The 24,488-nt window shown below is 42.1% G+C and overlaps 1 pseudogene; it reads right to left on the bottom strand.

The window, feature by feature from the left end:
• Positions 1-2,127: 2,127 nt before the first annotated feature.
• LOC119518240 lies at positions 2,128-2,473 on the bottom strand (annotated as a pseudogene).
• Positions 2,474-24,488: the final 22,015 nt, after the last annotated feature.

Consider the following 24,488-nt stretch of genomic DNA (forward strand, 5'->3'; position numbering starts at 1 on the left):
TTCCAGTTGCTTTCTCTTTAAGCTTCTGTGGATTCTCACTTAGCTTCTCTGGGGAAAACTCTGGGCTTCATCCCTTAGCTTAGCATCTCCATATGTCTTTCTGTCTGCATCTCCAAGCGTCTGGGTCTGTGTAGGCTCTAAGCTCTTTCTCCCTGAGCTCTCTTAAGGACTCCAGTAAACTAATTAAGACTCACCATGAATGGGCAGGGTCATATCTCCATGGAAACAACCCAATCAAAAAGTCCTGCCCACAATAGGTCTGCTCCACAAGATTGGATTGAATGAGCATGGCTTTTCTGGGGTACATAACAGATTCAAACCGGCACAATAATCCATGCATTTCATCCCTCTCAGTATCACGTGGCAATCAAACTTCCAAAGGACTAAGAATTGTGAAGACTTATTAAGCATATCCTACATGCCAGGCATCAACTAAACACTCTATATGTATGAAATCACTCAAGATGCACAAGAACCCCATAGGAGAGGTGCCATGACTGAGAGGCTGAGGACATCAGGGCACAAGACAGGCAAATATCTCTCTCCGGGTCACACCCAGTGCCAGATTTGAATTTGGACAGTCCAGTTCTGGGGCTGGGCTCACGATGGACACCGCAGTGTGGAGAAAAGGAAGAGGTGCTGATAAATGCAGTGTGTGTTAACATCCACAGTGCCGGGCCTGCTTTAGAAGAGTGAGTAAACAAACCCAGAGTGGATTTAGTTCTACAAGTGATGATTTTGCACAGGCTGTGATAACAACTAAAGTAACTACACTGGATCCCAAACTATTGAACACCCATAATGCACCAGGCAGTAGTTTTAAAAATGATTCCAATTGATAGTGTGATTGTGAAGACCTTGTGGATCACACCCCCTTTATCTAGTGTATGGATGAGTAGAAAAATGGGGATAAAAACTAAAGAACAAATGGGGTGGGATGGGGGGATGATTTGGGTGTTCTTTTTTCTCTTTTATTTTTTATTCTTGTTCTGGTTCTTTCTGATGTAAGGAAAATGTTCAGAGATAGATTGTGGTGATGAACGCATAACTATGTTATCATACTGTGGACAGTGGATTGTATACCATGGATGATTGTATGGTGTGTGAATGTATTTCAGTAAAACTGAATTTAATAAGAAAAAAATGATCCCAGTTGATTCAAGACTTGTGTGAGTAAGGGGACAGGTTCCCCACTTTACAGATGAGAGACTTGAGGCCCAGAGTATCCAGCATGCCCAAGATTATCCAGCAAAATAATGGTCATAATGGGATTCAAATTCAGATGGACCGATTACAGAATCTATCTGCTTTCCTGTCTAAAATGCTAGGCCAGGTTTCCTCAAAGGAACAGCCATTTAAAATATTTGTGCTTTAGGCTCATATCTGAAAGCGAGAGAAAAGCACAAAGATGTTAACAAGATAATGTAAATATTAACTTTAAGAGGTTAACTTACTTGGAAGCCCTCATTTCTAAAGGCCAGCCTTCTGTGGTCTTCATTCTCCAAAAGTTCTATAACCTTTTCCATGCGGAAATTATGCACTGATATTCACCTTGAGTGGAACTCAGGGTTTCTCGGTTGTCATCTGGGGAAGAAGTAGAAAGGAGAAAACCTGCTTCCTCCTGTTAACCACCTGTTCCGGTTTGCTAAAGCTGTAAAATACCAGCAATGGATCGGCTTTTTTTTTTTTTTTCAATGAAAGCAGAAAAATAATTTATTCCAAAAGATGGCAGAAATAAGAAATTCATCCCGAAAATATAGTTTGGTGTAATTCTGTCGTGTTGGGACAGATCTTCCCTCTGAAGTGCAGTCGTATTGAGTGCCCCATTGGTGTCTTAGTTGCCTTGCAGCAGTTTCTGGCTGGTCTTCGCTGATTCTCATGGAGTGAGCAGACAGGAGCCATCTTCAAATCCAGATTCCAAAAAGAGAGTACCATATTTCTCAGAAGAATAGCACCTTTCATCTCAGAAGACCACATGCACATTTTGTAGAGTCGGCACAGTTTAGGTTAAGTAGGCACATCATTCATCAAAGTGTAAAAAAAATGGTGACAGGAAAAAAATACTACATTTCAGAAAAGATATTCAAACGTGCTGTGAATGTTTAAGAAGTTGATGCCCAACTGGGCAAGTCAAGAAAGGTGGTCTGGGGTTGGAGGTGATTTTGTATCCAGAGGCATTCTCTTCATGACCTCAATGACTTGAGCACTGTAGAAGATGTCTTCTTCCTCAAGGCCAATGATACTTGAGGTACCAGATGGTTTCATTTTTCAGTTGTGGTCCAAAGAGAGGGTTGAGTTGGGCCAGAATTGCAATCAGCCAAAAGAGACAGCAGCAAACTGAACAGGTCACCAACATGGTGATGGAAATTCCTCAGTTAGGTCCTTTAGGGATGGACCAGGACACAAAGAGGCCAACGAAGCCCCAGAACACGCTCATCATGATGAGAGGCACCGGAAGGCCGTTATACACCATAGTTGCCGCCAGAGCTGCCTGGATTGGCTTTTATAAAGGGGATTTATTAGGTTACAAATTTACAGTTCTAAGGTCATAAAAGTGTCCAAACTAAGGCATCAACAAGGGGATACCTTCACTGAAGAATGGCCGATGGCGTCCGGAGTACCTTTGTCAGCTGGGAAGGCACGTGGCTGGCGTCTGTGGTCCTTTGCTCCCAGGTTGTGTTTCCAAATGGCTTTCTCCAAAATGTCTCTGGGCTTCTGTCTCTCTTAGCTTCTCTCTCAGCTCCTGTGCATCTTTGCTTGTTCTCCCACGGTGTGTCTTTCTAAGTGTCTGGGGAGTCCTTCTTAGCTTCTCTGGGGTAAACTCTGGGTTACATATCTTAGCTTCTCTCCAAAATGTCTCTCATCTTCTCTGTGTTCCTTCTCTCCATGAGCCGTCTTAAAGGACTACAATCAGCCAATCAAGATCTACCCTGAATGGGCGGGTCCACAGCTCCATGGAAATAATTTAATCAAAGGTCTCACCCACAGTTTGGTGGGTCACATCTCCATGGAAACATTCAAACAAAAGGTCCTGCCCCACATGATTGGATTAAAAGATCATGACTCTTCCGGGGTCCATAACAGCTTCAAACTGGCACACCACTGCTCACCAACATTAGGTTCTTTGTGTCAAGTCGGGGGATGCCAGCGAGCCTCTCTGCCCCCTTTAGCACACCAACTCTGCTCTCATGTGATGAAGGATATTCTGTAAAGATAAGGACATGGAACTCCAAGTTTTATCAGTCAGATAAAATTATGTGTGACTTAACATGTTCTTCAGAAGCTCCACTTTAAAAATTACCATTGATTTACAATAAAGTGATCAGTGTTTGCTCATAAACATTAAAAATTGTGAGCCTGCTTGGAGCATGTGTGTGATCTTTAATATTTTTCTGTAATATTGGTCGCACTCCATCCCCTGTGTTTCATAGGGAAGGGTTGACAGAAGCAAAATAGAGGAGTCAAAAAGGTAGTTGGCTTTGGAGCCAGATGGATATGATGTTGATGTCCAGCCCCTACATCTGCCAGTTGTGTAGTATTGAATAAGTTCACCCCACTTCTCTAGACTCACTTTCTTCTCTTCAAAAACGGTAAATAGTAATTCCTACATTGAGTTCATTAAGTCAACAAGTATCAGTTATCTCACTAAATCCAGTGACTGAACATGCTAGGTGTTCATTTAAAAAATGGTAAACAATGACAATTGTGAGTATTTAATGAAATATGTTTTTAAAGGCCCTAGATAAAGTTGCGGTACAATAAATATCTATTTCCTCTCCTCCCATCTTTAGCCTATCATTTGTGTCCTTGAAAGATACCACCCTAGACTTTGCCTTGCAAACACTATGAATTCATTGGACATGTTTTGGAAGTTTAATAGATATCTCAAATACAACATGTCGGAAACTGAACTCCTTATCCTCCAGCCAAACTTTGCCCCATCCACAGCCTTCCCCATCTTGAATGATATAATAAAGCCATACTTTCAGTTGCCAGAAACAAAATAAACACACAAAAAACCAAACAAACAAGAATCCTTTTGCTTATTTTATATATTGAAGCTATGTTCCTAGGGGCATAAATAATCACATCTCATATTTTTACTGCAGATTGCGTGTTTTATCCATGTAAAGTGATCCGCTTTGCAGTCCATGAATTTTGCTTCCTATCTTTCCTTATCTAAAAGAATTTACAGCCCTTTCTTTTTCTTTTTTTCAGATAAATTTTGGTCTCACTGGTTTCAACTTTTCTGTTGTTTTCCCTTGCATTTAGTTGGATTCAATTTCTTTTTTTCCTTAGACTGAGAACCTATTTTTATTTTAATAGGGGAGGTTAACCCATAAGCACTGATATCTTTGCTCTTAAATACAAGTCATTTCATTTTTTCTGTTTGTTGTTGTTTTGTTTGCAGTGCTTGAGACTTTTTGTTGTTTTCTGACTACATGGGTTATGCCAGGTTATGTGCTTCTTCAGTGATGTGAAAAACATATGTCTTATTTTTTTCCCTATTATTGGCTAATATTGCCTCAAGAGCATTATGTAAACTATGTTGCCATGTGCTGACTCGTCTCCACAGCTATGTGTGTGTGCATATGTAAAATATATTTATTTGTGCAGGTGCATATGTGTGTATATCCATATGTAGTATATTTGTGTGTGCATATGTATGTATATGTGTATAATATAAAATATATTTGTGTGTGTGTGTATATGTGCATATGTATATGTGTGTGTGTGTGTCTCCACAGGTACTTTGTCTTGTCCCCAGCATGAGCCCAGCATACAGACAATCCTCAATAACTTTTTTGAGTAAAAGAAAGAATCTCTTCATTCCCCACTCCCTTTCTTCTCAAGCTTCATAAACATGATGTGAGAGTCAGACCCAGATGGTTCCTATGATATTTTTTCATACCATCTAGCTTCTCTTTTGAGGATTACATTTGGCCTTTTGTGTGCAATTCTGTGATCATTCTTACAATTATCCTCCTCCTACTTCCCAAACGCTGCCCTTTATTTCACTACCTTCATTTTAGTTTCTGGCGAGAGCAGGTATCCTCCTTTCTGCAGGATAAAACCTGTCTTAGAAGGCAGAGCCATCTCAGCCTCTGAAAGCTCTCTGAGGAAAGAGGCACCAGGTTCAGTTTTACTGAGGTGATTCTGAACTGTAGGGGATTTTATCCACCTGTAACCTGAGTGGTTCAATATGGTAGATACTCATTTAGCAGCTATTCTGTGCTGGATATTGCACCAAGAGCAGATTTAAAACAGATGAACACAACGTCCATTCATTCAATCAATATGAATTGAGTCCCTACTATATGGTAGGCATCATGCTGGGTTCTGGGGACAAAAAATGAACTAAATAGACCCACTTCCTGCCATAGGATTCTTACAGACCCAGCTGTGCTTTCCGTCCACCTGCCACATAAAATCTGACACCATGCTTTCCTTTCTTTCTTCTTCTTTTGTGTGTGTGTGTATATATATGTAGAGAGAAAGATAGGAGGTTCCCCAGGAAACTAAAACTAAAAGTGATTATGCGTAGTAGGGCGCAGAAAGGAATGGCGTTGACAAGGACAGAAATAGAAGCTAAGTTTCTCAAGGTACATTTTTTTTATAAGTTTTACTTTTGAACCATGAGGAGATATTATCTGTTCAATAAGTTAAATGCAAAATAAAACTAAGAACAAAAAGTATTAAAAAAACAAAATAAAGCTGCCTTGGTGTAGATGAAGCAATAAAAGTCATCACCCTAAGGAAAGTTCCAGAAATCTCTAGAGGCCTTCCTCCTCCCCGCCCCCCCCCCCCAAAGTGGGAAAGGGATATTCTGAACCAAGTTCTCGGGTACATCATTTTGAAAGACAAATTACCAGTCATCTACTCAAATTCTAAATAGCATTATCCAAATGAAAAATATCAAAGTGTGAGATACCACTGCAAGAATAAGTCCAATTTCCTGCCTGGGTGCTAAGTTAGGAAGAGACTGTTTAATATCATCTTGATAACATTTTTATAGGTTCATGTTGGCCCATCAGATTGCAATTTGTCACCTGCTATCTAACAATTTTCTAATTCTCCATCACTTTACAGTGTAAAATAATAGGCACAGAATTGCAAGGCTTTTTTTTTTCTTTAATAATTGAAAGACAGAATGGGAGTGGGGGCTTTATTTCTACCAAGTGATGCTTTTTTTCCTGGTTAGAATAAGAATGGTTGTCAATAATTCAAACACAATATGGTATTGAGCTCATTTTACTTTTTGCACTGAATTAATTCATGAAAGATAGCACAAAATGAATGAGAAAATCCCCAAAGCACTTTCCCTCACTTCCCACCTTATCCAAAAACGTGTGCAGGGCATTGAGAAGACGTGCATATAGATGTATAGTGCAAGGAGTCTTGGCCCTGGTGTAAGAGGGATCTGGGTTTGAATTCAAGGTCTGGCCCTTGAAGCAGTGTGGTCTACAGCAACTCTGTTCTCACCGAGCTATTTTCTTCATTAGCATAATTGAAACAATGGCTCCTACCTGCAGGATCTTGGGAAAATTGGGGTTAAACTATGGAGTTTACTGCAGGATGTGAAACATGATGGGCACTCAGTAAATGATAGGTTTGAATGATACAGCTATGGCGCCACATCTAGCTACCCTTTGCAGCCAAGACCCTTAAACAAGTTGTCTCTAATTTCTCTGCTTCCCTTTCCTGCCCACCACCACTTGACTGAATCTGCTAAGTGGGCAGCAGTGCCACCGTGGCTGGAGACAACAGCCAACCCTTACTCGTCATGTTCTGTGCTCCAGATGTGGCATTTGGCTCCGCTGTTCACTCCCTCCTCTTTGACTCTGTTTCTTACTTGGCTTCCAGAGGACACTGTTCTCCTGGTTTTCCTCCTGTTTCTCTATGCTCTCCTTCTTGGTCCTCTCTGATCCTTACCTCTTAGCTTTGGATTAATCCAGAGCTCAGTCCCTGATTGCCTTCTTTTCTCTATCTACACTTACTCCCTTGAAAACCTCATCTGATCCCATATACAACACTGTATTTGTGCTGATAATCCCCAAATTTAGACCTCCCAGCCCAGAACTCCCTCCGAAATGCCAGATTCATATATACACTCCCTTCTCCACAGCTCTCCTTGGACATCTAATTGAAACGTCAGTCTCAACATACCCAAAACTAAACTCCTGATCCTTCCCACAAATTCTGCTCCATCCACAGCCTTCCCCATCTCAACTGAGGAAAACTCCATCTTTTTAATGGTTTTCAACAAAAATCTTAAAGCCATCCTTAACTCCTTTCTTACTCAAGCACCCCACATCCAGTCCATCAGGAAATCCTATGGGCTCCTTCTTGTCAACCTACATCTTGATGGAATGAGTGTCATGTAGCTCTAAAAAGAAATAAGAAATTAAAGGGAACATTACACAGGCTTTTTGATTAACTCCACTGATGATTATTCAGCAGTATATCTTGTCTTTCTCCTATTGGTTCCAGTTGTAATGGTTGCTTAAGCATCATGTGACTATTCTGAAAGAGGTAAAGAATGGTGCCACTGTTTCCCTCCAGTCATCAGCCCGTGGAAAAAGAAAGAGGAGTTGGCTACAAGTGGACCACAGAGAGGTTGTGATCGATTGTCTGTCCACTGCAGTCTAATTGTGCCAGGAGTGGCATGGAAGCTACAACAGGAACAGCCAAGGCAAAAGGGCCACATCTCTGCTCCTTTCCTTCTGAGATGTCTTCTCCTGATTGCTGTCAGCTAAGAATCAAGGGCATTCCCCATGTAAGGGATGATCACTTACTAGGGAAGAGAGAGCGGGATAGATGTGCCTTATTAAGTATCCTGAAAGCTAAATACTAACGTGTTTGTGTGTGCGTAGGTGTGTGCATGTGGGGGAGAAGCTTTGGAAAGAGACCTTTCCAATTATGACATCCAATTGCTTTTACAAAACAGTTTATGAAACTCGCACCTACATGGTTTCATTTGATTCTTACAGCAAGCCTGAGAAGGCAGAGCAGCTGTTACTATTTCCATAGCCGGCCTGCTTCCCCATACTCTGCTTTATGTTTTCTTTTTGCACGTGTCCCTTCTAACACAGCATTTAATGTACTTGTTTATTATGTGGATAGGATTTTTTTCTCTCCTTTCTGTTGGATGAGAGTAAAGATTTTAATTTAGTTCACTGATGAATTCCAAATATCTAGATTCGTTCATAGCACACAGTAGGAACTCAGTAAGTATTTGGCGTATGAATGAATGAATGTGAGTATGTCTGTCAGGTGCCTCTGAGCATCTACATTATCGTCACCCCGCCCCCCAAGACGGTAACTGCCTTTTCCCTCTGCCCGCTCTTCCTTTCCAGGACGTGGCAGACCTCAGTCAAAAGGTTGGATGCTTCTAAATGACATCATTTCTTAATCAGACACTGAAAGCTTTCAATACAGCACTTCCCAACTTTCTGTTGGCTTTTGGGAAGATCAGAGCTGGATGTATTACTCAATCCCATCATTAGTTCATCCCTTTCCTTCATCTCTGCCCATGTTCCTTTATTCTGTGCACCTGTGTGTTTTCATAATAGACTTTCATTTTTTTTAAAAAAAAAAGGATATTAATGAGATATATCAAGTTTAGGTTACATCCAAAGTAAGGGTTTCCCAAAGCAGTCTTCCTTATACCAAATTGTGATGTCCAACTCATAATCCTAAAAACTGTTACAATTTACGGAATGCTTAATATGTATCAGAAATACCTCCACCTTCTATCTTGTAATACCTGACCTGCTTCTCCAATTTATGTGACTTCCCTGGTTCTTGAAGGTGTTGGAGTTTTAAGCTTCTGGTCTAGAACGTCAGATAGCATTTGAGACTTGAATACGTAGCTGGAAGGGGTTGGGGGAAAGCATGCATCCTTAGGCTCTGAGGGCCAGGAGTGGGACAAACAGCTTATTCTGTGCTAAATATAGGGGCTCTATAACCTTAAAAAGCCATCCCGTGCCCTCCTCTTCATGCCCCCCCCTCCACACACACACACTTTCTCACTACTGGAGTGTTTATGTCTTTATGTGCATCATTTGTCCTGCTCGCCCAGGGCAGGCACTTATCTTCAAACGATGCAGCTTATTGTATTGCGTTTTCTCTCTGTAAGACTCCAGTACTTGTAGAAAAGCAAAGACCTGGTGATGGCTGATGGGATGCAGGCTTTATCTCAGCCTTTGTTATGCAGATGAGTTTCCATTTTATTTTTGGTGTTTCCGTTGGATTCTGAGCGTTTTAATAGTTGTGAAGCTTCACTGAATTCAAGAAGAGCTTAAGATCCATCTGAGATGTTAAATCAGCTCAGCAATAATATCTAGCAGAAAATAAGGGTCTAATCCTTAGTCCTCCATCTCCCCCCTAATAATGAAGGACTGAGTTTTGCTATTAATGTGACCGCTCCATAAAGAACCCCGCAGTGGGCCAGGGTAAGTCATTATTAATTAAGGTGCCACCTTTAAAACCTGTCCCCTCTTTAATTATAAGAGCTGGAAAATATGGGAGCTAAGGAGTAGGTGATGGTTGGAATACCAGGAGGGCAATATGAATGCTTGGCATTTTTCAGGGTGGGAATTATTTTCCCCCTGGGAAATCGACAGGATACAAGAACTTGCGAGCAAGTACTGTGGGCGCCGTTTAATACCCGCGCCCTATACTCCCACTCCGATCTCTGCCTTCATAGAGACTTTCTCTCAAGCACCCCCGGCTTTGTATTTTTGTTTCTTTGCCATTGGATCCTATATAAGCCACTTTGAACCTTATATGTGAGCCTCCCTCATTTTAGAGTTGTAATGTGCTTTTGGCAGCATGCTGCATTAGAAAAATACGTGGGCTTTGCACTCAGGCAAACTAGCTTTGATTCCCTACTCTCCCACCTGTTAGATGGGCAAGTTTGGGTGAGTTACTTAGGCTTCCTGAAATTAATTTTTCTCATTTGTAAAATGGGCATGGTAATGCCTGCCTCTAAGGGTTGCTGTGAAGAATATATGAAGTAAAGTGTTTAGCACATGGTGAGTGCTTATTAAATGATCGTCGTATTTAAAGCGTCTCTGAGCACTTGTTTCCTTTGCTGCATAATAAGAAAACTAACACTTGCCATATAAAATCTAACTCACTCGTTAGTAAGGAAGAGAAAAGAGAGCAATGTAAAACATCTGGCAAAATGCAAGTTATGAGGATATGGGCCATGTTGGCATGGCAATTTGAATAGGGGCATTTTTATACAGCTTAAAAGACAATTTTTTAACGTGATTTGTGCTTTTATTTTATTGACAAGCATCATGCATAGCTGACGATTGCGTTTCACCCCTGAGCATGATTCCATTCTTCGTCCTACCCTGACACTTTCCATGACCAACTGGAAAGGATTAAAATTCAGAGATGCCTTTGTCCATATGACATGATAGCAAAATACTTTTACATTTTGCTGTGGCCACATAAAGAATGTTTGCATTGATTGGCCAAATCAAATCCACTTGTTAATTAAAAAACAAATGACAATACCATGTGCTGATGGGGATGCAGAACAGCTGGTACTCTCATGCATTGCCGGTGGGAACTGAACTGGTGCAGCCATTTTGGAAAAAGAGTCTGGCAGTTTCCTATAAAATTAAACATACATTTACCCTATGACCTGGGTCTCCTACTCCTAGTTATCTACCCTAGAGAGATGAAAACATGTTCATAGAAAAATGTATACACAAATGTTAGTAGTAGTTTTTCTCACAATTGCCCCAAACTGGAAACAACCCAAATGTCCTTCAACTGATGAGTGAATAAACAAAGTATGGTATATCCATACAATGGAATACTATTCAGTCACAAAAAAGGAATGAGCAACATTAATAAATTTCAAATGTGTTATGCCGAGGGAAAGAAGTCAGACTCAAAAGACTATAAACTTAGGATTCCATTTATAATGACATTCTGAAAGAGGCAAATCTATAGGGATAGAGAACAGCTCCAGGGTTGCCAAGGACTCATCTTTGGGAGAAGAGGTTGACTACAGAGCAGCAGGAGGGGATTTTTTGAGGCGATAAAACTTTTTTATATCTTGATATTGGTAGTGGTTTTTCATAACTCATGGAAACTGCACAATAAAAAAAATGAACCTCACTGTATGTAAATAATACCTCAGTTCAAAAAAAGAAAAGATGAAAAAATATTTTTAACTTCCAAAGAGTAAGTGCTCAAATTATGGCGCTCATCTTACATATTCACCCTTGGCTCTCCCATGTGTGTTGCTCCTGTCTAATCAGTGCTCATTTTGTATCAAATAAATACTCTTCTGTTGTACTTCTACTCAGTGATCTGGTAGACATTTTGCTCCCCGCTACATAAAAACCAATTTGTATGATAAAATGGTACCTGCTCATTTGGAGCAAAAGGCATTCCTAGATCATCCTTTACAAAGAAGAACTATCTAACAGCTCTTTCCAAGGGAAAGGGAGTTCATTTAATAGGATGACATGGGGTCTGCTGCTGGGGGAGACACTGAGAACAGGTTCCATCTTGAACCACTGCACAGATGTTCAACCTAGTATGATGATGGCCAGTGGCCAGCTGAATTGAGATGTCATCCAGTACAGAATTGGCCTTTTAAAGGCAATGCCTGTGAAAACATGGGGAAGACACCCATGCATCTGTGTTACCATTCACACAGAAGAATCCATAAGGAGTCCTCAAAATTCACAGGATACTGGGACCCGGTATTTTATAAGGCACAGTTTATTAAACAGCTGCCAATCTTCTATGTCTGTGATATGCTAAGGATGACTGGTGCTTCCAACAATTACAATTTGTCACCAACTGTTTCCAGTGTCTTTACTTCATTTTAACTGTTGCATGTTTCATTATGAATAGCATGCTAAACATATCTATAACTTTGATATCTCAATTCACTTTGTTCATAATGGCTTCCCAAGCAGTTATAATGTAACAATAACCATACTGAGGATAAATATTTCATAAGGAATCCATTGTTATTTGTTTATCATTGCTAACATGTGTTCCAAAAGCATTACAGGATATTTATTAAACATTTATAGATAATTTTATGCTACTACTAGCATGTGATATAAATACATTATTAATTCTCTTGAATTGTTGATGGATTGAGCTCAGAATAAAGCTCTGCCAACTGGGGTACTTGCCAATAAAGTGAAAAAAGCAGTCTACTGCATTTGAAACTTTCAGCAGCACGATGTGTTCTTTCAGAAGGTTTATTTGTTAATTGTGGTTGTGGGTTCCAGTAACCTCTTAGCCATTCAGAACAAACACATCGCTGATGAGGAGTAGATTAAATAAATCTGAATTGTTGGGGCAGCCACTTCTTAGAAGCTGCTTTGGAAACTGCCCACAGCGGCCCTTTAAGCTCATGAGCTCCAGTTCACATCAGGTGGTCAATCAGCTCAGGGAGCAGATTTCTTTGTCTTATACCTGGATTACACCTTGTTCTATTCTTAGAGACTCTACTCTGTTTCCTTTATTATGCAGAGCTGTTTGAAATGTGGAAGTCAATGGCCCTTTCCCTGGGGGTAGCCATTTCTCTGAAGTGAGGCTGTTCTGCCACGTTGATCCAGCGTTTCTGCTGCCCCCTGTTGGACTGGAGGATTTATGCCTGGGTTTCATGCTGTATGTAATAGGGGAAACTATTACTCATTTTTTTCTGATGCCTCTATCTGCTGTTGTGTTGGGAGGTTCTTCTCCTCCTTTTCCTCCCTTTCCTTCTCCTTTTCCTTCTCCTCCTTTTTCCCACCATTTCTTGCAACTGTTCTTTTTATAACTGGAGATTTATGTCTGTAACAAAATAAGGGAATTCTTGGGTAGGTTTTCAACATCTTAAGTCAGCACAAAACAATCATGTTTACAGCAAAACACAAATGAACACAGAGAAAAGAGGTACTGTTTGCTCTCCACCAGCTGAATGTTTAATGACTCAAGCTTTGTCCTGCAACCATCAGTGAGCTGGATAGACTTCCCTGTGGGTTTTTTCTGGTTAATTTCTGACACTGGCTGAAACTGACATTAGCTAGACAATTTTGACAAATAATACTCAACATTCCCAGAAAAGTCTGAAATGGACAGACACGTTTTGATAGTGTCCACAGCCTAATAGCTGACAATGGTCATATGCCTGCCAGATGGGAACCCTACTGCTTATGTTTAAGGTTGCCTTACTGCTTAAAGACTTTAAAGGCTGTGAAGGAAAGAGTAGTGTCAATGTAATCTTCCATAGCAATGTATCAGATCAAAACAAACTTAGAGAGAGTCTTTAAGGATTCAGAAAAGGCAGTGCATTTTAGATGCTTTCATAAAAGCAATCCCCGAACTTACAGATCCCAACTTCATACACACCAATTAGATGGGGCATCATATACACCAATTTAACCAGCAGAGCCAAAGTGAAGATTAACCAGGTAATGTGGACAACTGATGTTGATGGTCAAGGGTACAGAAAGTTCATTAATCGCTTTCAGTTTAAGCACTACTTGCTTAAATACCTACTGTGGAATAGATGTTGAAAATATAACGACAAGTAAAGTCCCTTTCCCCGAGGAAATGATACCTAATAGATTTGTTTTGTCCCATAGATGTTATGGTAGATCCTGGGAACTCACAAGTAAGATTTCAAGGTTGACCCTCAGTGTGATAACCTGGGAAGCCCAGACCAAAAAGAGGAACTTGCAACTGACCAGCCATCCTTGATCTCTCCGAAGCTAATCCTTGTATTATCATCCCTTCATGGCTTAGCGATTTTTTTTACATGAATTGCTTATGTGGCATTTTATTTCAGGGCCCTGGTCACAGAGCCTTGAATTAATTAAGATTTGGTCCAGAAGCCACTTAATTGCTTATAGTTAGAGTGTGGGAATTCAGGGAAGAGATGGAGAGGACGGAGCAAGTCATGCATAATACATCCCCATGCCCCTTGCTGAGTGACCATTTCACTGATGGGTGTTATTTAGTTTTTTAAAAAATTCAGCGCATGGTGCCAAGAAGCTGGCATTTTCAAATACTCATTAGTGCTATCCTCTGGGGCTTAAGACAGCAGTTATTAAAGAATGAAGTCTCCAGAGACAGAGCGAAACCACGGTGGCTAACAATGACAGAAGTTCAGGTGTATCAACCCGCATCACTTACGAAGGAATTGCATGGCTAAATTAGCTTTCAAAGTCTTGCACTGAACATGTAAAGCCCACAAATGTCATGTGGTATATCCTCTGGAGGTTAAATTTAGGTTTTCCCTGGCTCCCGCTGCCAATTTGAAAGAAGGGAAAATGTCAGCGGGTATGGAGCTGAAGTTGAGGGTAGGAGGCTGCCAATGTGGAAGCCACTGACACTGACATTAAACCAGTCTCTGGAAATCCACACCCTGGCGCAGCATCCGCTGTCCCCAGACATCCCTGGATTTCTCATTAGGTCTCCACTTTGCTCCAGCACAGCAACAATTTGCTCCAGTTGACTTGTCTGGCCAGGGGGTTCTAGCCACCCATTTACCTTGATGTTGGCTGCTTAGATGCAGCCAACAATCCTAGGCTGGCGCTAGAACAAACAAGATAACAAAGAAATGCTACTTGTCAGGCATAGGGTGGTAGAGGAAGTGTACACAGGGATCCCACTGCCTGAGAATACTGGAAGCGAAGCCCCTGGTTTAAGAAAAGTTGCTTAACTTCCACCCTTTCCATCCTGTGAAATCATCTCTAAGGGCAAAGCTGACTGTAGGTTGGGATCTGAATTTAAGTGACCCAGTGTGCCGGTTTGAGTGTATTGTGTCCCCCAAATGCCATTATCTTTGTGGTCTTGTGTGGGGCAGAGGTTTTGGTGTTGGTTAGATTTGCTTGGAGTGTGCCCCACCCAGCTGTGGGAAATAATTTTGATGAGATGTTCCCATGGAGGCTTGGCCCCACCCATTCGGGGTGGGCCTTGATCGGTGGAGCTATATAAATGAGCTGACTCAGGAAAGAGAGTGCAGCTGGGAGTGATGTTTTGAAGAGAAGCAAGCTTGCTGGAGAGGAACGTCCTGGGAGAAAGCCGTTTTGAGGCCGGAGCTTTGGAGCAGATGCCAGCTGCCTTCCTAGCTAACAGAGGTTTTCCGGAGGCCATTGGCCATCCTCCGGTGAGGGTACCCGATTGCTGATGTGTTGCCTTGGACGCTTTGTGGCCTTAAGACTGTAACTGTGTAGCGAAATAAATCCCCGTTTTATAAAAGCCAATCCATCTCTGGTGTTTTGCATTCTGCAGCATTAGCAAACTAGGACAGATTTTGGTACCAGAGAAGTGGGGTGCTTTTGCTGCTGAGTTTGCAAATACCAAATATGTTGGAACAGCTTTTTAAATGGATAAGGGGAAGATTCTGGAAGAATTGGGACGAGCTTGATAGAAAAGGCCAAAACTGCTTTAAAGAGACTGTTTGTGGAAATATGGACTCTAAAGACACTTCTGATGAGGACTTGAGCAGAAATGATGAATGTGTTGTTGCAAACTGGAAGAAAGGTGATCGTTGTTTTAAAGTGGCACAAAATTTGGCAAAATTGAGTCCTGGTGTCAGATGGAAGGAAGAATCTGGAAGCAACAACCTGGAATACTTAGCTGAGGAGATTTCCAGACTACGTGTGGAGGACGTATCCTGGCTTCTCCTTGCAGCTTATAGTAAAATGCGAGCAGAGAGAGATAAACTTAGAACTGAACTCTTGGGTTCAAAGAAATCAGAAGTTGATGGCTTGGAAAATTACAGGCTTCCAGGGAGTGGAATCCCAGAAGCTACAGCCCAACGTGAGGATGTAACCAAACATGGAACCCAGCCGCCATTTCAGTACAAGCCAAGATTGGAAAAGGAGTTAAGCAGAAAGGATTTGTGGAAAATCCTATTGTCTGATGGCTTTGACCCCTGTGTGCTTCATGCAAAGCCAACAGAATTTTTGCGAGATCTTTATAGACAGAGCCATTGCCGGTCTGGACTGGAGGAGACAGACAAGGAAAAAATTAAAAGAAAAATCTCTTCAAAGACAGAGCCATGGAGGTTGAGGTCTGGAGTCAGGAGGTCTAGGGCTGAGAGAGTGGAGCAGCCCACACGCAGGGAAAGGGTGAGTTTGCCCTGGAGGTCGAGGGCAGGCCTTCCGCCTCGTTGCTCAGGAAATGTCCTGCCACCCCAAGCCCCAAAGAGGGTGGAGCACATTCCCAGGGAATTGGGGAGAGCCTGGCTGCCACCACGCTGTTCTGAAGGGGTTGAGCGTGTGCCCCGGAGATGGAAGGGAATCCGGGAGCTGCCCCGATGTTTGAGGAGGGTGGGGCCGAGAAGGTGGTCTCCCCAATGTGTGGATATATTGGAGCACTCACCTAAGTGTTTGGAGAGGAAAGGGCTGCCGAAAGCCCCAAGGATGCAACATTGTTTTGTTAGTGACTCTCGGACTTTGAAATCTAATGGACTTTGTCCTGTGGGTTTTAGGAACTGTTTTGCTCCTGTTAACCCTGTTTTCCTTACTGTTTCTCCTTATGGCAATGGAAATGTTTATCCTATGAATGTCTCTCCTTTGTATATTGGAAGCACATAACTTGTTCTAGGTTCACAGATCCACAGCTAGAGGGGAATTATGCCTTAGAACTGACCAAGCCTAAACTTATTTTGATGGGATTTTGTACTTAACTTTTGTTACTGAAATGATTTAAGTTTTTGTGATAAATGAATGTATTTTGTATTTGGAAAGATAATGCCATTTTGGGTTCCAGGGGGTAGAATGTGCCGGTTTGAGTGTATTGTGTCCCCCAAATGCCATTATCTTTGTGGTCTTGTGTGGGCAGAGGTTTTGGTGTTGGTTAGATTTGCTTGGAGTGTGCCCCACCCAGCTGTGGGAAATAATTTTGATGAGATGTTCCCATGGAGGCTTGGCCCCACCCATTCGGGGTGGGCCTTGATCGGTGGAGCTATATAAATGAGCTGACTCAAAGAGGAAAGAGAGTGCAGCTGGGAGTGATGTTTTGAAGAGAAGCAAGCTTGCTGGAGAGGAACGTCCTGGGAGAAAGCCGTTTTGAGGCCGGAGCTTTGGAGCAGATGCCAGCTGCCTTCCTAGCTAACAGAGGTTTTCCGGAGGCCATTGGCCATCCTCCGGTGAGGGTACCCGATTGCTGATGTGTTGCCTTGGACGCTTTGTGGCCTTAAGACTGTAACTGTGTAGCGAAATAAATCCCCGTTTTATAAAAGCCAATCCATCTCTGGTGTTTTGCATTCTGCAGCATTAGCAAACTAGGACACCCAGGGAAAAGAACTCCATCTCCCCCATGTCTGGGAATTGAGGAATCTTCACTGAGAATCCTGCACAAAGAGATGCTAAGTTATTCTCTTGGATCAGTTATGTTTGTTCTTGGCTGCATTGATCAGAAAAGACAAGCTGATATGGGCTTAAATAAGGTAGAGTTGTATTTCTCCCTCATTTTAAACTTGGGGGTGGGAGAAATGGGGAGTTATTGCTTAATGGGTTCGGAGTTTCTGTTTAAGGTGAGGAAAAAGTTTGGGTAGTGGATATTGGTGGTGGTAGTACAAGATGGTGAATGTAATTAATACCAATGAATTATACACTTGAAAGTGGTTAAAATGGAAACTTCCATGCTGTATATATGTTACCACAATAATTTCTTTAAAGTAAAAAAATATTTAGAGGTAGGCAATTCAGGGCTGTTAGTGAAGTGTTTTAGAAACCCAGGCTGCCATCCTCAAGTCCACTTCAGATTCCAAAATGGCTGCTGGAACTCCAGCCATCATGGCCCCATTCCAGAAAGTAGGAAGGGGGAAGGGCAAAAAGGATCCACTTTCCAGCCAAGTGGACTTCTTTTAAGGAAATTTCACATAAATCCCATGCATTTTCACTTACATAGAACTGTCACATGGCCTCATCTTCCCACAAGGAGGACTGGGAAATATAGGATTGTAGCTGAACATTTTGCCATACCAAATATAATCAGGGTTTTGCTACTAAGTAACAAGGGGAGAATGGATGTTAGTTAGGCAATAACAGTCTCTGCGATTGCCGTAAACAAAACACCTGCTATCAAGAATCTAGAGAACCAGACCTTCGAGTTAGCTTTTTAACAGGCAACGTGGTGTAAGGAGAAGCGTCTTGGATTGGGAGTCAGACCAACTCTGAAGCTCGCCAGCTGGGTGAATGTGATCGAGGATTTTATACGTCGGATTGGCGAGGTGATGGTGTCCTGTTGTTTGATCAAACACTGGCTTAGGTGTGACTGTGAAGGCATTTCACAGATGGGATTAGAATCTACAATTGATTGACCTTAAGTAAAGGAGATGACCCCCAAAATGTGGGGGAGCCTTATCCAATCAGCAAGAACTGAGGGTTCTGGGGGTCAGAAGGATTTCCACCTCAAGCCTAGTCCCTCCACTCCTTGCTGAGTTTCCAGCCTAGGAATCTGGAATCAAGAATTCAACTTCTCTCTCACCAGAATTTCCAGCCTGTGGCTCTGGGACACCTTGATTTCAGGCTTGCCAGCCCCCACAATTGCATGACCCCACTCCGTATATTAAGTCTCTTAATACACACACACACACATACACACACACACACATTTGTGGAGACATATATTCTGTTGGTTCTGCTCACTGGAACCCTGACTGATACAGTAACCTTGGGAGATATATTTGTCTCGACATCTCTATTTCCTCATCTATGAAATAATGATCTCAGTCTTGCTCACTATACAGCAAACTATCTGCCCACATAATAAATGTGGAAGCAGGGTGTCAAGCAGTGAAGTGTCAAACAGTTGCCAGGGATTAATTAACCTTATTATGATTGATCCAGGCATTTATATTTCTTAAGAAACCTGGTTCCAAAACCCTTCATTTTTCATAGAATTATTGTTTACATTATTTGTTATTATGATAGTACCTCCCTTATATACAGCCCCTTAGAAACCATAAATCACTTTTATATGCAGATTTCATTTTAGCCTCATGACTTCCCCTGTGAACATTGGGGAGAAATCACCATTTACCCAAATTTACGGGTGACAAAATTGAAGTTCAGAGAACTATGTGGCTTGCCCAAGCTCACACTGGGGTGCCCATGAGTGATGGCAGCTTCAAGCATTAGTATCTGAAAGTGATGAATGCCTGAGGGGTGGGGCTGTTGGACATGGGCTTGCAGACATCCCCTCAGCCTGCCCTGACTGGAAACCATTTTCCTTCCTCCGCCCCCATGATCCCTTCCATTTCGGCAGAAGGTACCACCTTCCCCTCTTGGTCAACCAGGGACGCGGAAGTCACACTGGCCAGCCTAATGCCCTTCATCCTTCTGGATGGTTCTACATCTCCAATGCCTGGAAAGACAGCTTCCCAACTGGTCCTTCTACATCTGTTCTGGCCCATCCGTAAGAGACACTCCACCCCATGGCCATAAGGAGCTCTATAAAATACACGGCTAATTCTGTCATTTCTCAGCCTAAAACCCCTTGGTGGCTCCCTAAGATAAAGCCCAATTTTTTATTCTCTTTGTGGTTTGACCTCTACATGCTGCTCAGCCCCATCTCTCACCCATGTGTTTTATTCTAAGAGTTGTATTGTTTTAGCTTCTACATTTAGGTCTTTTATCCACTAGGAGTTAACTTTTGTATATGGTATGAGGTAGGGGTCCAACTTAATTCCTTTGCAGGTGTATCTTCAGTTGTCCCAGCACCATTTATTGAAAAGACTATTCTTTTTCCAATTAATTGTCTTGGCACCCTTGTCAAAAATCAATTGCCCATAAATGTATGGATTTATTTCTGAACTCTCAGTTCTATTTTGCTGATCTCTGTGTTTCTCTTTATGCCAGTACCACAGCCTTGACTATTTAATGTATCATAAGTTTTAAAATAAGGAAGTGTGAGTCTTCCAACTTTGTCCTTCCCTTTCAAGATGGTTTTGACCATTCTGGCTCCCTTCCACTGCCATGTGAACTTTAGAATCATCTTGTTGATTTCTGCCAAAAACAAAAAGTCAGTTGGAATTTTAATAAGAATTACTATGAATTTGCAGATCAATTTGGGAAGGCATATTGCCACCTCAACAATAGTAAATCCTCCAACCCATGAACACATTTAATTTGGTCTCCTTTCATTTCTTTTGACAATATTTTGTGGTTTTCAGCACACATTGTGCGAGTATACAAGTCTTGCACTTCTTTGGTGAAATTTATTCTTAAGTATTTTATTCTTTTAATTGTATTGTAAATACAATTGTTTTCTTAATTTCATTTTAGTATTGTTCATTGCTAGTGTGTAGAAACACAACTGATTTTTGTGTATAGATCTTGTATCCTGAAAACTTGTTGAACTCCTTTTTTTAGCTCTAACAGTTGTGTGTGTGTATGGATTTAGACCATGTGCATTCTATAGGCAGATGCCGTCTGCAAACAGATACAGTTTTACTTTTTCCTCTCCAAACAGGATGCCTTTTATTTCTTCTTTTTGCCTAATGACCTGTGCTATATTTTCTTAAGAATAATTGCCAGGATTTTGAGTAATTGCTATGGGACCAGGTATTTTTAAATCAACTTATGTTTTTATTGAAAATCTACAGTTTTCCAAGCACTTTATGTATATTAACTAGTCACAGAAATTCTTAAAAGTTGGGATCACAGATGAAAGACACAAAGTTGAGACAGATTAGGATTAATTCTACTTGGGGAGACAAGTGTGGGGACAGAATGTGGGACAGCAAACTAAGGGGCCACAACAACTCCCTGATACCTAGAAACTGTTAGGAAAAGGTAGACTATCGAAGACCAGCATTTAAACAAATCCCCAGTGCCAGGTTATTTTGTCACTTTCCCCTTGCCCTTAAAAAGCTAAGTCAAAATTTGTATGATTTTCCTGACTTTATGCTTGAATCACCATGTGCTTCAGCAAAAGTTACTTGAAATTTCTGGGCCTCAGTTTCTGTATCTGTACATTGGAATGACCAGGGCTTCCTGTGAGAATCACGTTGGGTAATAGAAATTAACTACCTTCCCAGGGTTTAGAACATAATGTATCTTCAATAAATAATGCTAATGCTGATGTTGTCTAGCCCTTAATGACTATTATCTTCCTGTCATTATGGTAAGTGTTTTACATTCCTGCCTATGATTCAATTTGCATACAACCCTATGAAGTAGGTGCTAAGAAACAGAGAGTTGATGTAATTTACTCAGGTTTTAAAAGCTATTGAGTATCAGTCTTGGGACTCAGCCTAGGGCACCATGACAACAAAGTTTGTGAGTTTAAATGTTAGGTTGTCTTCATTTCCACCTCCCTTGCCTGACACTTGACCTATTTCACCCAGGTTTGGAAGTAAAAACAAGTTTCATTCACAGAGTAAAATACACAGTTCTTTCATTCAATCAGCTAACAAGGAATAATGAGTGGGTGCCAGAGACACATAAAGAAGACACAGCCCCTGCTTTGCATCATCTTAAGTTTCATGGAGAAGAAAAAGCAGAAATAGCTACCCACAGTGCTCATGCTTTATGACTTGGACTTTATGTCATAGCACTGTGTATTTATTTCTTCCTTGGAGAACTCATCACAACTACCATTTTACAACTGTTTGTGAGATTGACTACGTTTGATCTCCCCATCTAGACTATAAGCTCCCTAAGAGTACTGAAGGAACTGTTTTGGCCTCTACTATAATACTAGAACCTACTAACTGCTGACACATAGTAAGTAGGTCTTCCACAAAGAGCTACTGAATAGGTGTGCTGGTTTGAATGAATTATGTCCCCCCAAATGCCACTATCTTTGATGTAATCTTGTGTGGGCAGACCTATCAGTGTTAATTAGATTGTAATTCTTTGATTGGAGATATGCCCCACCCAACTGTGGGTAATGACTCTGATTGGATAATTTCCATGGAGGTGTTGGCCTGCCCATTCAGGGTGGGTCTGAATTAAATTACTGGAGCCATATAAATGAGCTGACAAACAGAAGGAACTCAGTGCCGCTGAGAGTGACGTTTTAAAGAGGAGCTACAACCAAGAGGGACACTTTGAAGAATGCACAGAAGCTGGGAGAGTAGCTGCAGATGAGAGACAGTTTAAAGATGGCTGTTGAAAGCAGACTCTTGCTCTGGAGAAGCTGAGACAGGACAAACACTCCGAGAGCAACTGAGAGTGACATTTTTGAGGAACTGCAGCCTAGAGAGGAACGTCCTGGGAGAAAGCCATTTTGAAACCAGAACTTTGGAGCAGATGCCAGCCACGCGCCTTCCCAGCTAACAGAGGTTTTCCGGACACCATTGGCCATCCTCCAGTGAAGGTCCCCGATTGCTGATGACTTACCTTGGACACTTTATGGCCTTAAGACTGTAACTGTGTAACCAAATAAACCCCTTTTATAAAACCAATCCATCTCTGATGTTTTGCATTCCAGCAGCATTACCAAACTAGAACAATAGGGTCATCGAGGGGGGTGTGCAATGAAGCATTTTAATCTAGCAAGAGGCATGGCTAGGTTTGCACTTTGGGAAGGACATCCTGACCATAGACAGGGTGCCCTGTGAGGAGGCTGGTAAGATAACCTGGGTGGGAATGGTGAGGAGACAGCCCAGTGCACAGCATCACAAGGAGGCAATGAATTCCAGAGGTCCTCCAGGCCGTGGTGACTGTGCAGGTGAAAAGAGGGGAGGAAGAGAGGGCAAGCAGTAATGACTCCCAGTTTCCTGGCTTCTGTGGATGTTGGTTACATTCCCCTAGAAGAGAATCCAAGAAGAGAACTGGTCTGGAAAGAGGGAACATGTGTGCAGGATGCCTCAGTATTCTCATGTGGCCAGAGTGGTCCCCAGGCTCCAGTTGTCCTGGACAGCAGACTTGGGAAGCCCATTGCACACTAGGAAGGCTCAGCCCACCTGATGCTGGTTATCCCCGCCTTAATCTAGCATCCTTCTCAGAACTGCCCCTCCTTGGACATGCCTGCTGAACTTCAGTGGTCCTTAAGACAGTGAGAGTTTAATGCATCCTTTGCCAATTCCCTGGCTGCTGCCCGACATACACTGAATGTCCAGGATTTCCCACTACCAGTGTTGCTTATCCTCCTTTCGTAAGGACTTGGGATGTATCGAAGTCAGCACTCTCTCCCAGCAGTCAGCTACCTCCCTCAATTGTTTCAGAGCACAGGGGCACCCTCACCGAGTGTGGAGGCCTCAGGTGCTCTCTGCAAATAGCCTTGGTCTCCTCTCCTTCTGCACAGTGGGAGGATGGTACTTCCCACTCCTTTGAAATCGTGGGTAGCCGTGTGACTCCCTTTGGCCAATGGAATGTGATGTGTGTCACTTCCAGGCAGAAACTTTGAAGGCCAACGTGTGGCTTGCATTATTCCCCTTTCCTGTCTTTGCCAACATGGAACACAGAGATGGAGTCTCCATCATGTTGGGCCTTTAACTGACTACAAAGAGTAGAGTTCTCCCATCCCACCACCAATAAATTTTGACATTTAATGTGAATGAGAAGTTATTCTTTGTTGTTTCAGACAACTAACTTTTGGGGGTTGTTTGTTACTTCAGTATTACCTAGACTATACTGACTGACACCACAAGGAACAAAATACCCTTAAATAAACTTGAGTCCGCTGAGCATTGAACAGACTTGGGTTAGTAAATTCCTGAAATGGTCAACACTTTCCTCTAGAGAGATGGGGGCAGAAAGTTATCGGTTTGAATCTCAAATGTGCCATTCACTAGATGCCTTTTACTGGTGGCTTAATAAAACTGGTCCTCTGTTATCTCAAGGGTAAAATGGGGATCATAATACACCATAGTGAGGCATAAAGACGACATTGTATATATGGCAGTTGGCACTGCACCTGGCACTATTTAAGCATAAATTTCAGTCCCCATCTCTTCCTCATTCCCCTCTAGGACCTGCCCTTCTTCTCCCCACTCTCAAAATGGACTGAGATCACGGGTGCTTAAGATGTGGGTACATGGGAGAACATCATGAATAATTAGTCTAAATAATTGTTTTTATAGAGAAGGATGTTCAAATCCAGAGAGGAGAAATGACTTGCCCATTGTCATATAGGATTTATGACCTAGAGGGACATGAAATTCAGACTCAGGTTCCATGCCCATATATCCTTGAGCAAACTGTTTCATGCCTCTGAGACTCTACTCCCTCCTCTGAGGGATGGGGATAATAACAATACCCATCTGTGGTGGTCTGCACTATCATTTGCCCATATTGGGTTCTTCTTCCTGTGGCACCCCTCCCTGCAGAAAGACTGTACATCCCCACCCCGTCAGCTCAGGCTTGGTCATGTGATTTGCTCCAGCTAACTAAGAGAACGGAGGTAGCAATCCCAGGCAGAAGCTTTAAGAGCCGTTGAACGGCTCACCACATAGTCTTTCCCCTCTACCATAGTGACCAGCAATGCTACAAGCAGATACTGCTCCACTAGCCTGGGGTCCCATACTGAAGAAAACAGATGGGGAGACA

This window comes from Choloepus didactylus, chromosome 21 (genome assembly GCF_015220235.1).
Source record: "Choloepus didactylus isolate mChoDid1 chromosome 21, mChoDid1.pri, whole genome shotgun sequence".
NCBI classification, from domain to species: domain Eukaryota; kingdom Metazoa; phylum Chordata; class Mammalia; order Pilosa; family Megalonychidae; genus Choloepus; species Choloepus didactylus.